Below are 14,166 nucleotides of genomic sequence, written 5' to 3' on the forward strand. Positions count from 1 at the left end.
AAGCTTGGTCAGAGCTTGGCTTTAAGGATCATCTTAAAGAAAGAGAGCTAGAAATGTTTAGGGAGGGATTTCCAGAGCCCAGGGCTCAAGGAGCCGAAGGCACGGCCAGCAATAGTGGATTAAAATCGGGGATGCTTACGAGGCCAGAATTAGATGAGTGCAGAGATATTGAAGGATTGTGAGGCTGGTGGAGGTTCTCTTCCTCTCTCAGGCAGTCCCTCAGGGTTGAGGATACCTTGCTCTGCTCCAGTTCCGTGTGTTTTAATATGGTTAACCAGTCTGATGTGTGATCCACAGACTCTACCACAAGTGGGGCAGGTGATGTTTGAAGGGGGCAAGTAAAAGTGTAACATTGGGGGCTGTGCACTTCTGCTGCCTGGACATGGCCTCCGTGTGCTCCTGTCAATGTCTCGAGGTGTTTGGTGTCTTCCCAAATGCTCCTTCTCCATTTTGGGCGGTCACGAGCCAGGGATTCTCATGAATTGTGGGGATGGTTGATCTCTTCAGGGATGCCCCTAAAGGTTGGAATAGAGCAGTTGTTTCGGGAGCCTGGTATCAGGCATGTGAACAACTTGACCCACCCATCGAAGCTGGTTTTGGATGATTAGCACCTCAGTGCTGGAAAGAGTGAGACACTGAGTGAGACACGGTGGGCAGGAAAAGGAGCAAAGCAGTAGAGCAGATTACAGAGATAGGGAGGGGCGAGGCCATTGAGGGATTTGAAAATGAGGGTGAGAATTTTAAACTTGAAGATTATTGTATATTAGTCTAGTTGTGAAGGTGGAGATGGCTGCAGGAGAGTTTAGTTAGAGCAATGCTAAACCTTGTAGGTCCAACTTTAAAACTTCTGAACTCGAGAGTTGTCAGTTTGCTAGAAGCTGTTGTGCTCACTCTGGATTCTGGCCAGTTTCTACAGTGAGATGGATTCCAGAGCACTTGCTGCAACAGAACTCTTCAAATCAGGATCAAAGTTTTTAAATTTTCTGTCCACCTACGCTGTCAGCCTACGCACCTCATTCAGACAAGGGATGTAAATATTGCACACACGGCTTACGCTGAACACAAACAAATGGAGTCTAGTGCCAGTAGTTGCTGTACTGTGGTATATAGAGTTCATACCAGCTAATTCAGGGGTTATTGCATCAGCAGCCCCCTATTTGTTCAGGGATCCTGAAGGAGGTCCCACATTTGGCTGGGATCCCTGGAAAATGACCCTATAGCCACTGTGTTAATCAGACTCTGCCTGCTGTGCCTCCCCAGGCTGTGGGAAGGTGGTGTTCTGTGTTGCCTGTGGCATCTTGTTACTATTCGAGTCAATGCTGCAATGTTAGTGTAGCATCATTGCCATCAGACTCCTGGCTGCTTCCTGAGCTTTGCTGATTTCAGCTGCCATTTCACATAGAATTAGAACACGAAAAGAGGCCGATGGGCCGAAGATACCAATTTCACTGTTTCTCCTCCACACGGACGGTAGACCTAATTCTATATGCTTAGCGTGGTGCGACTGACAGCAGGAAAAAGGATGGAGGGTTAGCAGGGGTAGTGGGTAGTGCTGCTAGAAAGGAGGTGCTGGTACCAGTAACACTGAAAATATCTGTCGCACCCTCATAGTAAAGGGGGTTTGTGGAGAGAAATTATAGAAACACAAAATGGTCAAAGCAATTAGTGATCAATTTATTCTTTTTAAATTGAGGAAACAGCAGTTTCTTACTAACAGTATTGATAAAGGGGAGTCGGTGGACGTGATGTACTTGGATTTTCAGAAGGCTTTTGACAAAGTCCCCCACAGGAGGTTGGTTAGCAAACTTAAAGCACATGGGACAGGAGGTAATATACTGGCATGGATTAAGGATTCGTTAACAGGCAGAAAGCAGAGAATAGGAATAAACGGGTCATTCTTGTGTTGGCAGGCTGTGACTAGTGGGCTACTGCAGGGATCAGTGCGTGGGGCCCAGCTGTTCACAATATATATCAATGATTTGGATGTAGGGACCAAATGTAGTATTTCCAAGTTCACAGATGACCCAAAACTAGGTGGGAATGTATGTTGTGAGGAAGATGCAAAGCGGCTTCAAGGGGATTTGGAAAGACTTAGTGAGTGGGCAAGAACGTGGCAGATGGAATATAATGTGGAAAAATGTGAGGTTATCCACTTTGGTAGGAGGAACAGATGTGCATTTTATTTCATAAATGGTAAGAGGTTAGAAAGTGTAGATGTATAAAGAGACCTGGGTGTCCTTGTCAATGAGTCACTGAAAGTTAACATGCAGGTGCAACAAGCAATTAGGAAGGCTAATGGTATGTTAGCCTTCATCGCAAGAGGATTTGAGTACAGGAGTAGTGAAGTCTTGCTTCAGTTGTATAGAACCTCGATTAGACTGCACGTAGAGTACTGTGTGCAGTTTTAGTCCCCTTACCTTAGGAAGGATATTATTGCCAGAGAGGGAGTGTAACGAAGGTTCACCCGGCTTGTTCCCAGGATGGTGGGACTGTCCTATGAAGAGAGATTAGGGAAACTGGTCCTGTATTCTCTAGAGTTTCAAAGAATGAGAGGTGATCTCATTGAAACCTACAAAATACTTAAAGGGATAGACAGGGTAGATGTAGCTAAGATGTTTCCCTTGGTTGGTGAGTCTAGAACCAGGGGACACAATTTGAAAATAAGGGGGAATCCACTTAGGACAGAGATGAGGAAAAATTTCTTTACTCAGACGGTTGTGAATCTTTGGAATTTTCTACCCCAGAGAAGCTCAGTCATTGAGTATGTTTAAAGCAGAGATTGACAGATTTCTAAATACCAATGACATAAGAGGATATGAAGATAGTGTGGGAAAAAGGCATTGAAGTGGATGATCAACCATGATCATATTGAATGGTGGGGCAGGCTCGATGGGCTGAATGGCCTACTCCTGCTCCTATGTTCTGTGCTGGAAATTCTACGTAATTCAATTTTTGGGTGAACAGTAAATTGCCGTGTAACGGGTTAAGTTCTGTCTGTCTGAGCTGGGTTCACAGTGGCACCTTCGTCTCAGTGTTTTGATTGCTGTGAGCAGCGGGAAATTTGACACCAATTGCACCCAGAGATTTTAACGGAAAGTGTGAGGCTAGCGCCTCGTTTCCCTCCTGACATTCCGTTTTGGGAATGAGAATTTGGTTTCTAGCTCCCTCGATGGCATTGTTGGGAATTGCACTGCCCAGCCTGGAATTAAATGGGCAAGTTCTCCAGTTCCATTCTGTGCTGAGTTACCTCATTTCAGCTGTCATGGTCTGAGAGCTGAGCTCAGTGCCTGTGGACTAGAAAGCAGAAAAATAATTAGCTAGGATTCCTGCTCCTGCTTTGTTGGCTCTCCAGGGAGGTTTCTATGATTTCTTTCCCCCCGCTCCTCGCTAGGGTGGTTCAGTAGCCAGCTGCCACCTATGATCTAGGTTCCTACTGAAGAATGGTGATGAATCAGTACAAACGGCAACTGTACATACGCCCTGGTCCCAGTCCCGTCTTCAGATAAGGAATGGATGCAAATGGGAAAGGAGGTTGTGGGAGTGAAATCAGATTTTTTTTTAAATAATTGAAGTTGAGATCCGATGTTTTGATAATCTGACCAATCACTTGTTTGAAATCTCTGGGCAGCAGGCCACACTGCAGCTGTGCAGCTAATGCTGTCCTGTTGAATTCATGATGGCTATAAAGCAGGAGATTGGAGAGCAGAGGCTGCTCAAAGGTTATCCCTTGGTAACGAGCGGTGCTGTACTTTTGATGGTGATAGCATTGTAATGTGAATGCAGCATTGGGCTCCATCAGTCAGTGTGTGCATCACTGCATTAAAGGGCCTTGTCATTTCAGAACATGATACCATAATCCTATCAAAACACCTGAAGAGGTGATAGAGGCAGGAACCCTCACAACATTTAAGAAGTATTTAGATGAGCACTTGAAACGCCATAGCATACAAGGCTACGGGCCAAGTGCTGGAAAATGGGATTAGAATAGATAGGTGCTTAATGGCCGGCACAGACACGATGGGCCGAAGGGTCATAACTCTATGACCAAGTTGCATTTATATAACGTCAGAAATCTGCTCCTGCTCAGAGAATGAGGACAGCGTAGAGTGAGAGGGACTGGAGTTGGTGGCTATACCTGTTGAGCAGCTGAAGAGAGATTTCATTGAAAGCCAGGAAGGAAGGAGGGATGCGATACAGAGACAGGATCCCACAGGGCAAGGCAGCAGCCATGGTGAGTGGAGAGGATGGGAACAAGAATTAGATCAATGTCAGAGGAGCAAAGGGTGCGATTTTGATAAGAGATGTCTCTGTGCCTTGGGCAGAGTATAAACCAGATAGCTGGGCCACAACAGGGAACGGTAAGGCACGGTGTCACTTGTGGTTGAGAGTGTGAGAGTGAACTCACCCTGGTTCCACTTCACACTGACACTAAACTTGTAACGTGACTGTATTCTAGGAGACGATCAGTCAAGTGACTAAGCTGGCAATACTGTGCGGGCTGTGCCTGCTTCCACTTTCAAAGCCTATTATTGAAATTGGTTATAAAATCAGAAAGTGCTGGAAATACTCAGCAGGTCTGGCAGCATCTGTGGAGAGAGAAGCAGAGTTAATGTTTCAGGTCTGTGACCTTTCATCAGAACTGGCAAAGGTTAGAAATGTAAAAGGATTTAACCAAATAAAATGGGGGTGGGGGAAAAGAGAACAAAAGGGAATGTGTTGATAGGACAGAAGGCTGGAGAAATTAACTGACGAGGAGGTTTTTTTTTGTTTTTTACCATGTGCCTGCCTACTGGGTTTTTCATGTTTGTGCTTTTGGCTAGGGCTGCTCATTACTCTGTCATTAACACTCTCTCTGCACTAATGCTTTGTCTTTCACCACACCATTAGCACACTCTCTTTGCCTCTGCCCCATGACCTCCTTGTCAGTTAATCTCTCTGACCCACTGTCCTATCACACACCTTCCCTTTTGTTCTCTTTTCCCCCACCCCTACTTTATTTGCTCAAAACCTATTACATTTCTAACCTTTGCCAATTCAGATGAGGTCACAGACCTGCAACGTTAACTCTGCTTCTCTCGCCACAGATGTTGCAGACTCGCTGAGTATTTTCAGCACTTTGTTTTTATTTCCGATTTCCAGCATCCGCAGTATTTTGCTTTTATTGAAATTGGTTACTCACCAAACAGTCTGCTAGGGTGAATTTGTTTTCCTTCGACATGTGGGAGAAAATTGAACGTTGTTCAAGTGGAGCCACAATCCTCAATCTGATTCCAGAGGCAGCTGATTCCCATTCCCAGAGTACCCATCCCATTCACACTCATCTGAATTCCTTCCCTACACCTCTCTGTCTCTCTACCTCTCTTTCCTCCTTTATAATGCTTCTTAAAAACTACTTCTTTTGAACAAGCTTTTGGTCACCTGCCCTAATGCCTTGTTATGTGGCTCAGTATTCAGTTTAGTTTGATAATGCTGCTGTGAAGCAGCTTGGGATGTTTTACTACATTAAAAACGCTGTATGAATACAAACTGTTGTTATGACATACAGCGACTGTGAGTGCCACCTGTAAAAAAAAAAAAATTAAATTCAGTTTGGGATTTTCAACATTAATAGAACATCTAATCAGATCGCATTTTGAACATCTGTGCTTTAGTGACAGACTGTAAATACAAACTGTATTTATTGGCACAGATATCAGTCTACACTGTTCTGCCATTGCAAGGCTTGTCGATACCATGCTGCTTATAGACCTCACCCAAATGTACCTGAACTTAAACACAACCATGGCACAATCCGAGTTAGTAACTACCTGGATTTACAGGTGAAGAATTGCCTATTGGTGGAGGTCTGCTCGTGTCCAAGGCACTGTACTGCAACATCTCACAATCCGCTGGTGTCCAAGACACTGTATCCCAACATCTCACAATCCACTGGTGTCCCAGACACTGTATCCCAACATCTGTCAACCCACTGGTGTCCCAGACACTGTATCCCAACATCTCTCAACCCACTGGTGTCCCAGACACTGTATCCCAACATCTCTCAACCCACTGGTGTCCCAGACACTGTACCCCAACATCTCACAATCCACTGGTGTCCGAGACACTGTATCCCAACATCTCACAATCTGCTGGTGTCCAAGGAACTGTACCCCAACATGTTGCTGCTTTGAAGGGAGAAATGATGAGGGGAGAAATTCAGGGAAAAATTGGGAGGAGGTAAGTAATGGTTGAAAGCCCCACTAGGATCACCAAAAGTCAAAGGTCTTCCTCTCAGTTCCTTACTTTAGGTCAGTCCTAAGCGTAACAACTAAACTGGATAAAGACACAACAGCAAAGGAGGAAAGGGTAGGACACTCCTTGACTTCAATGGCATTACCATCGCTGAATTCCCCACTAGCAACATCCTAGGGGCTACCATTGACAAGAAACTCAACTGGAATAGCCATATAAATACCGTGGCTACAAGAGCAGGTCAGAGGCTAGGAATCCTACAGCAAGTAACTCACCTCCTGACTCCCCAACGTCTGTTCACCATCTACAAGGCACAAGTCAGGAGTGTGACGGAATACTCTCCACTTGCCTGGATGGGTGCAGCTCCAACAACACTCCAGGAACTCAACACCATCCAGGACAAATAAGCCCGCTCGATTGGCACCCCATCTACAAACATTCACTCCCTCCACCACCGACACACAGTGGCAGCTGTGTGTACCATCTACAAGATGTACTGCAGCAATGCACCAAAGCTCCTTAGACAGCACCTTCCAAACCTACGACCTCTGCTAACTAGAAGGACAAGGGCAGCAAATGCATGGGAACACCACCACCTGCAAGTTCCCCTTCAAGTCACACACCATCCTGACTTGGAACTATATCGCCGTTCCTTCACTGTCGCTGGGTCAAAATCCTGGAACTCCCTTCCTAACAGCACTGTTGGTGTACCTACCCCACATGGACTGCAGTGGTTCAAGAAGGCAGCTCACCACCGCCTTCTCAAGGGCAATTAGGGATGGGCAATAAATGCCGTCCTAGCCAGCGACACCCACATCCCATGAATGAATTTTTAAAAAAGGAAGATTAAGCACCCAAATGCAGTGCTGATTTTCTTTAAGGCAAGACTAGGTGTGTATAATCACTGTGAGTGTGTGAAGAGAGTCTGGAGTGGGGCAGCTTTATAGAGGGTTTGGAGACTGGGGGAAGCTGGGGGCAAGAATGGTGGGGGTCAGGGAACTCCAGCTGTAGTCGCAGACCTCACACGCTCTGTCTGCTGATCTGCAGATTTCCTGTGGCTTCTGTGTTACTGAATTAGACAGCCTGCTAGTATCTCTACTCTAAGTGGTGCTATCTTAATTAAAACCAGTTATCTTTTGGTTAACTTCACAGCAACTGCAGTCAGGTCAGCAATCACAGAAACTACAAATAATTTAAGAAGAGAAACACTTCAATTCTACTTAAATTATAAACAGAAACATTTAAAAAGCTTTGTTTTCTGAATGAACCCTTGTCCATATTGAATATATAATTGGGAAGGTGTGTGAGAATTCCCAATCATTCCTCCTGTTCTTCATAAGTTAACGTTTGAGGGAAAAGAAATCATTCAAAGCTGTAAAGTAGTCAATGATTTCAATCTGTTTCTTTTTTTTATTCATTCACGGGATGTGGGCGTCGCTGGCCAGACCAGCATTTATTGCCCATCCCTAATTGCCCTTGAGAAGGTGGTGGTGAGCTGCCTTCTTGAACTGCTGCAGTCCATGTGGGGTAGGTACACCCACAGTGCTGTTAGGAAGGGAGTTCCAGGATTTTAACCCAGCGACAGTGAAGGAACGGCGATATAGTTCCAAGTCAAGATGGTGTGTGGCTTGGAGGGGAACTTGCAGGTGGTGGTATTCCCATGTGTCTGCTGCCCTTGTCCTTCAAGGTGGTAGAGGTCGTGGGTTTGGAAGGTGCTGTCAAAGGAGCCTTGGTGAGTTGTTGCAGTGCATCTTGTAGATGGTACACACTGCTGCCATCCTCCGCTGATGGTGGAGGGAGTGAATGTTAATGTGGTGGATGGCAGCTGCTTTGTCCTGGATGGTGTCAAGCTTCCTGAGTTCTGTTGGAACCGTACTCATCCAGGCAAGTGGAGAGTATTCTAAGGGGGAGGTGGTGGCATTGTAGTAATGCCACTGGACTAGTAACCCAGAGACTCAGGCTACTGCTCTGGGGACATGGGTTCGAATTCCACCACAGCAGATGGTGAAATTTGAATTCAGTTAATTTGGGAATTAAAAGCTAGTCTAATGGTGACTATTAAACCATTGGTGATTGTTGTAAAAACCCATCTAGTTCACTAGTGTCCGTTAGGGAAGGAAATCTGCCGTCTTTACCTGGTCTGACCTACATGTGACATCAGACCTACAGCAATGTGGTTGACTCTTACATGCCCTCTGAAATGGCCGAGCAAGCCACTCAGTTCAAGGGCAATTAGGGATGAACAATAAATGCTGGCCAATCCAGCGACGCCCACATTAAAGGCCTGCTACCCAACCCAAACCTGACGGGACCCGACGACATGTGTCGGGTCGGGCCCCTCTTCCGGGTCCAGCTTTCAGCTCGGGCTGGACAAACACGTTAAGTGCTCTGCTGGGACGAAACTGAGTCTGCGCAGTGAACAAGTGACGTCACGATGACGTCATCACGTATGTGCTGCAGCTTTGTGGAGCTTCCCAGTCGGAAGGTAAGTCCAGGGATAGGGATGGTCGGGTCAGGCTCGGGGCGAAATTGGAGGGACTTGGGTCGGGCTCAGGTCCGCTGTGGATCGGTCAGGTTCGGGTCGGGTTCTTTTTCCCGACATGAGCAGGCCTTTAGCCCACATCCCACAAATGAATAAAAAACACTCCTGACTTGTGCCTTGTAGATGGTGAATAGGCTTTGGGGAGACAGGAGATAAGTTACTCACTGCAGGATTCCCAGCCTCTGACCTGCTCTTGTAGCCACAGCTTTTATGTGGCTGGTCCAGTTCAGTTTCTGGTCAATGGTGACCCCCAGGATGTTGATAGTGGGGGATTCAGCGATGGTAATGCCATTGAACATCAAGGGGAGATGGTTCGATTCTCTCTTATTTGAGATGGTCGTTGCCTGGCACTTGTGTGACGCGAATGTTACTTTTTCCCCGGTATTGTATCCCGAAGGTGCTGTCCCAGGTTACAGTCCCCCAATAAGGGCTAGTACCTGATTCCAGTGCTTTCTGTGTGATTCTGAGCAGAGTAGATAATTGTCCCGTGTTTGGGAGCAGGAGACTGGTTGGTTTTGCAGGCGCAGGAGCAAATTCACCTTTTTCATTCCTCAGGAGGTCAGTTTGAGCCTGACTGAGAACAACTAACTCAGCACAGCCTGACATTGAGTACTGGACCTTCAACAGCTGATAGCTCTATCTCTCAATGAGCAGCTCATTTACTAACTGCTAGAAGTGCATTGGCAGCAAAGCCTCGAGTACCTTCAGCTCTCGTCTCTGGAATTCGCTCCCTATACCCCCCACCTGAGCACATAATCCAAGCTGACACTCCCAGAGCAGTACTGAGGGAGCGCTGCACTGTCAGAGGTGCTGTCTTTTAGATGAGACACTAAATCGAGATCCTGACTGCCCTCTCAGGTGGATGTAAAAGATCCCACTATTTCGAAGACGAGCAGGGGAGATATTCCCAGTGTCCTGGCCAATGTCAGCCAACACTGAAATAGATTATCTGATCATTATCACATTGCAGTTTGTGGGAACTTGCTGTGTACAAATTGGCTGCTGTATTTCTTACGTTACAGCACCAAAGCACATTGGCTGTAAAGTGCTTTGGGATGTCAGGAGGTTGTGAGGGGCTCTGTGTAAATGTTACGTTCCTTTTCTGTTGGCCCTCCCTGTGACTCCCCACTATTTTAATAACCTACACCTCCAGTCCTTTAGTTCTTTACATCCTCATTTGTCGCTCTCGAAAGCACTTTGGGACATTTTATACATTAAAGGTGCTATTTCAATGCAGGTTGGTGTTGATCTGATGTTATATCTTTTTGTCCAGCTGTCCTTGTTGATCTCCACCACTTCTCAGATACAGGCAAAATGCTTGAGTTAAGTAAAAACCTAGGGCTGCATTTTAAAAGGCTGCCGCCAAAATAGGCTGCGGGTGAAAGAATTTGCGACCCGCACACGGGGCGCATGTCGTAGAGCTGCCGCAATTCCAGACGCGGTGGCTCATTAGCATGGCCAGGGAAGCCACATTTCCCCCCCCCACCCCGCCGATGGTGTGGCAGGGACGGGTGAGCCGTCCCCAGCAATGGCATCCAGCGCCAATGTGCAGGCACATTATTTAAAGGGCTTGGAGCCGTAAATGACCAGTGTGATTTTTAAAGGGCCGGTTATTGTCCAGTTTTTAAAAAAAATGAATAGGAAAGTCTTTGCATGTCCTCTCCCACTCCCCACCCAATGGCATTAAACATCATTCCTGCCCTTTCCCCCCCCACCGGAATACCTACCATGATTATATGACCTTCCCCCCCACCAAAATGTTCAGAACCTTTACCCCTTCCCATTACCCCCCCAAACCCAACCAATCCGAAGTGTTTGACCCCGCTCCCCCCTCCCTCACTGAAAAAATCTCCTCCTCACCCCCTCCCCAAACAGGTGTCTCACCTTGTTGCCCCGAACGGGGATTCGAAGGCGTGGCATTGCCAGCTGCCCGAATGACGATCGGTGTGGTGAATAAGGAGGTGACAGGACCTTCATTAATTCAGGTACAGTAATTTATTTAAATATGGAAATCATGCTCCTGTCGCTGAGCAGCAGGGAGGGCTGCCACGAGTCCTCTTCACCTCTGTTGAGATTGGGCCAGAGTCTCACGGTGTCGAGGTCAGTTGCGGGCCTCATCTGGAACAATCTTTATGCCCCCCACCCCCTCCGCCACTGTCCCCAGTGGTGGAGACCCTTCAAAATCCAGCCCATGATGTCAACCTGCCCAGTATGTAGGGGCTGAACCTTTGGCGTCAAGACACAGAAAATCTCTTGCAGCACTTTTGATGCCTGTAATTAAGTTTTATGACTTTCTTTTAGCATTTAAAACACTAGTTGATAAGAATGACCAGACAAAGGTGCCCAAGCCTTGGTGTTGTCCTGTTGGGGGGGGTGGGGAGATCCTGTTGAATGCTGTTATTGCTACACTAAGTGTAATAAAACAGCTGTGTCTGTGTGAACTAACAAATGGACTCAGGGCATTCAACAACAGAGATGACAAATCATTTCCTGGAGCACTCCAATTCCACAAAACGAAGCAGTTTCATTCTCCCACCCACCAACACCTGCACCTTTGAAGACATCTTGTGTCACTAGTGTGTGCTGTTAGGAATTTTTATAGGCCCTCAATAAGCCTTGGAGATTTAAATCCACTTTTACCGAGGTGATCTTTGACTAACATATCAAACCGTGTGCATAGAAACTATTGATAGCCTTTCCTACTTTTGTGGCGTTCCAATAAATTATTGAGGTCCACAATGACTACCTGATGTCCCCACACAAGTGAATGTGTTTCCCAACTGGGAGCCCCTGTGAAGCAACCCAGGCTGGTTAGGCTGCCATTAGAATACTGTGTTAGTGTTGGGTGTCTTACTGCAGGAAGGATGTCACGGCTACTGCTGATAGACTTCCATTAGTGCTGTATTAAATCTCATCACCTGGTATGAAGGAAGCCTCGAAAACCTGGGACTCTCTCCATTAGAACAAAGAAGGTTTAGAGTAGATCTAATTAGCGGTGTTTAAAACCACAAAGAGTTTTGACACAGTAAATTGGGAAAAGCGACTATCCATTGGTCAGCGCATCAGTAATTAGAGAGCATTAACTTAAAATGATCCCCAGTTTAGGGGATTTTATTTTTACATGGAGGTGTTGCAGTAAATGGAATTCTCTCCCATTGCTAAAAGAAAAAAACATAATTGCCTTTAAAAGGGAAGTGGATAAATATTTGAAAAAGATAAACATTGAAAGGGTGAAGGCAGGAAGAGTTTTTTTAAATTCGTTCATGGGATGTGGACGTCGCTGATAGGCCAGCATTTATTTCCCATCCCTAATTGCCCTTGTAAAGGTGGTGGTGAGCTGCCTAGTTGACCCACTGCAGTCCATGTGGTCCAGTTACATCCACAGTGCTGTTAGGAAGGGAGTTCCAGGATGTTAACCCAATGACAGTAAAGGAACGGCAATTTAGTTCCAAGTCAGGATGGTGTGTGACTTGGAGTGGAACTTGCAGGTGGTGGTGTTCCCATGCATCTGCTGCCCTTATCCTTCTAGTTGGTAGAGGTCGTAGGTTTGGAAGGTGCAGTCGAAGGAGCCTTGGTGCATTGCTGCAGTGCATCTTGTAGATGGTGCACACTGCTGCCACTGTACGTCGGTGGTGGAGGGAGTGAATGTTTGTGGATGGGGTGCCAATCAAGTGGGCTGCTTTGTCCTGGATGGTGTTGAGCTTCTTGAGTGTTGGAGCTGCACCCATCCAGGCAAGTATTTCATCACACTCCTGACTTGTGCCTTGTAGGTGAGGGACAAGGCTTTGGGGAGTCAGGAGGTGAGTTACACATCACAGAATTCCCAGCCTCTGACCTGCTCTTGTAGCCACAGCTTTTATGTGGCTGGTCCAGTTCAGTTTCTGGTCAATGGTAACCCCCGGGATGTTGATAGTGGGGATTCAGCGATGGTAATACCATTGAACATCAAGGGGAGATGGTTAGATTCTCTCTTATTGGAGATGGTCATTGCCTGGCACTTGTGTGGTATGAATGTTACTTGCCACTTATCAGCCCAAGCCTGAATGTTGTCCAGGTCTTGCTGCATCTGGACAGAGACTGCTTCAGTATCTGAGTAGTTGTGAATGGTGCTGAATACTGTGGGACAAAGTGGATACTCTGAGAACTGGCACAGGCTGGATGGGACAAATGGCCTCTTTCTCTGCTGTAAAATTCTATAATTTTGTTTTTCTTGGGCCAGCTCAGCGATCGCCAGACTAAGTCTTGCATTATATAGTGCCTTTCCTGACCTTTCACAGTGCTTTACAGCAATGAAGACAGCCAATTTATGCACAGCAAACTCCCACGAACAGCAATGTGATAATGACCAGATAATCAGTGATGTTGGTAGAGGGATAAATATTGAGCAGGAGTCCATGAGATAACACCTTTCTTCAAGATAGTGCCATGGGATCTTTTATGTCCATCAGAGACAGATAGGGCCTCAGTTTAATGTCTCATCCAAAAGACAGCACCTCCGACAGTGCAGCACTCCCTCAGTACCGCACTGGGGGTCAGCCTGGATTGTGTATACAAGTCTCTGGAGTGGGACTTGAACCTACAACTTTCTAACTTGGAGGCAAGCGAGCCGAGTCTGACACCTCATACCAACTATACGTGCGTGCAATTCAACATCAGTTACTGAATTAATTTTCAACATCGCATTTTATATGCAAGATTCTGGCAAAGATGCAGGAATTCTGATGCCCACACCATGACCTCTTGTCAATAATCTCAGCAAGCTGACCGAGTGAGTAAAAAAACACTTTTTAAAAAATGTGGGCGGCACAGTGGCGCAGTGGTTAGCACCGCAGCCTCACAGCTCCAGGGACCCGGGTTCGATTCCGGGTACTGCCTGTGTGGAGTTTGCAGGTTCTCCCTGTGTCTGCGTGGGTTTTCTCCGGGTGCTCCGGTTTCCTCCCACAAGCCAAAAGACTTGCAGGTTGATAGGTAAATTGGCCATTATAAATTGTCACTAGTATAGGTAGGTGGTAGGGAAATATAGGGACAGGTGGGGATGTTTGGTAGGAATATGGGATTAGTGTAGGATTAGTATAAATGGGTGGTTGATGTTCGGCACAGACTCGGTGGGCCGAAGGGCCTGTTTCAGTGCTGTATCTCTAATCTAATCTAATCATTATCAACACAAAGGATTTCATCGTGGCTGCTTTGTCCTATCAGAGCAGACTGTCACACGTTTCCACACATGGAGGGGTGAAATTCTGGAGCATGATCCACTCTAGGTCATTGTTACACATCAGTATAGTCACAGGAGGTGATTGCCTCAGTCCTGGCTTTAGTGGCTTTCTCTATTGTCGAGAACTAAAGAATGGAAAACAATTAACTTAGTTCATAAATACTTGGAAATAGTTTGT

The 14,166-nt window shown here is 46.4% G+C and overlaps 1 protein-coding gene across 14 annotated transcripts in view; it reads left to right on the forward strand.

Moving 5' to 3' along the window:
• Positions 1-14,166, forward strand: part of LOC137351950 (polyhomeotic-like protein 2) — a 321,230-nt gene that overhangs the window by 147,333 nt on the left and 159,731 nt on the right. The window lies entirely within an intron of this gene.

The sequence above is a fragment of the Heterodontus francisci genome, chromosome 37 (genome assembly GCF_036365525.1).
Source record: "Heterodontus francisci isolate sHetFra1 chromosome 37, sHetFra1.hap1, whole genome shotgun sequence".
NCBI lineage: Eukaryota > Metazoa > Chordata > Chondrichthyes > Heterodontiformes > Heterodontidae > Heterodontus > Heterodontus francisci.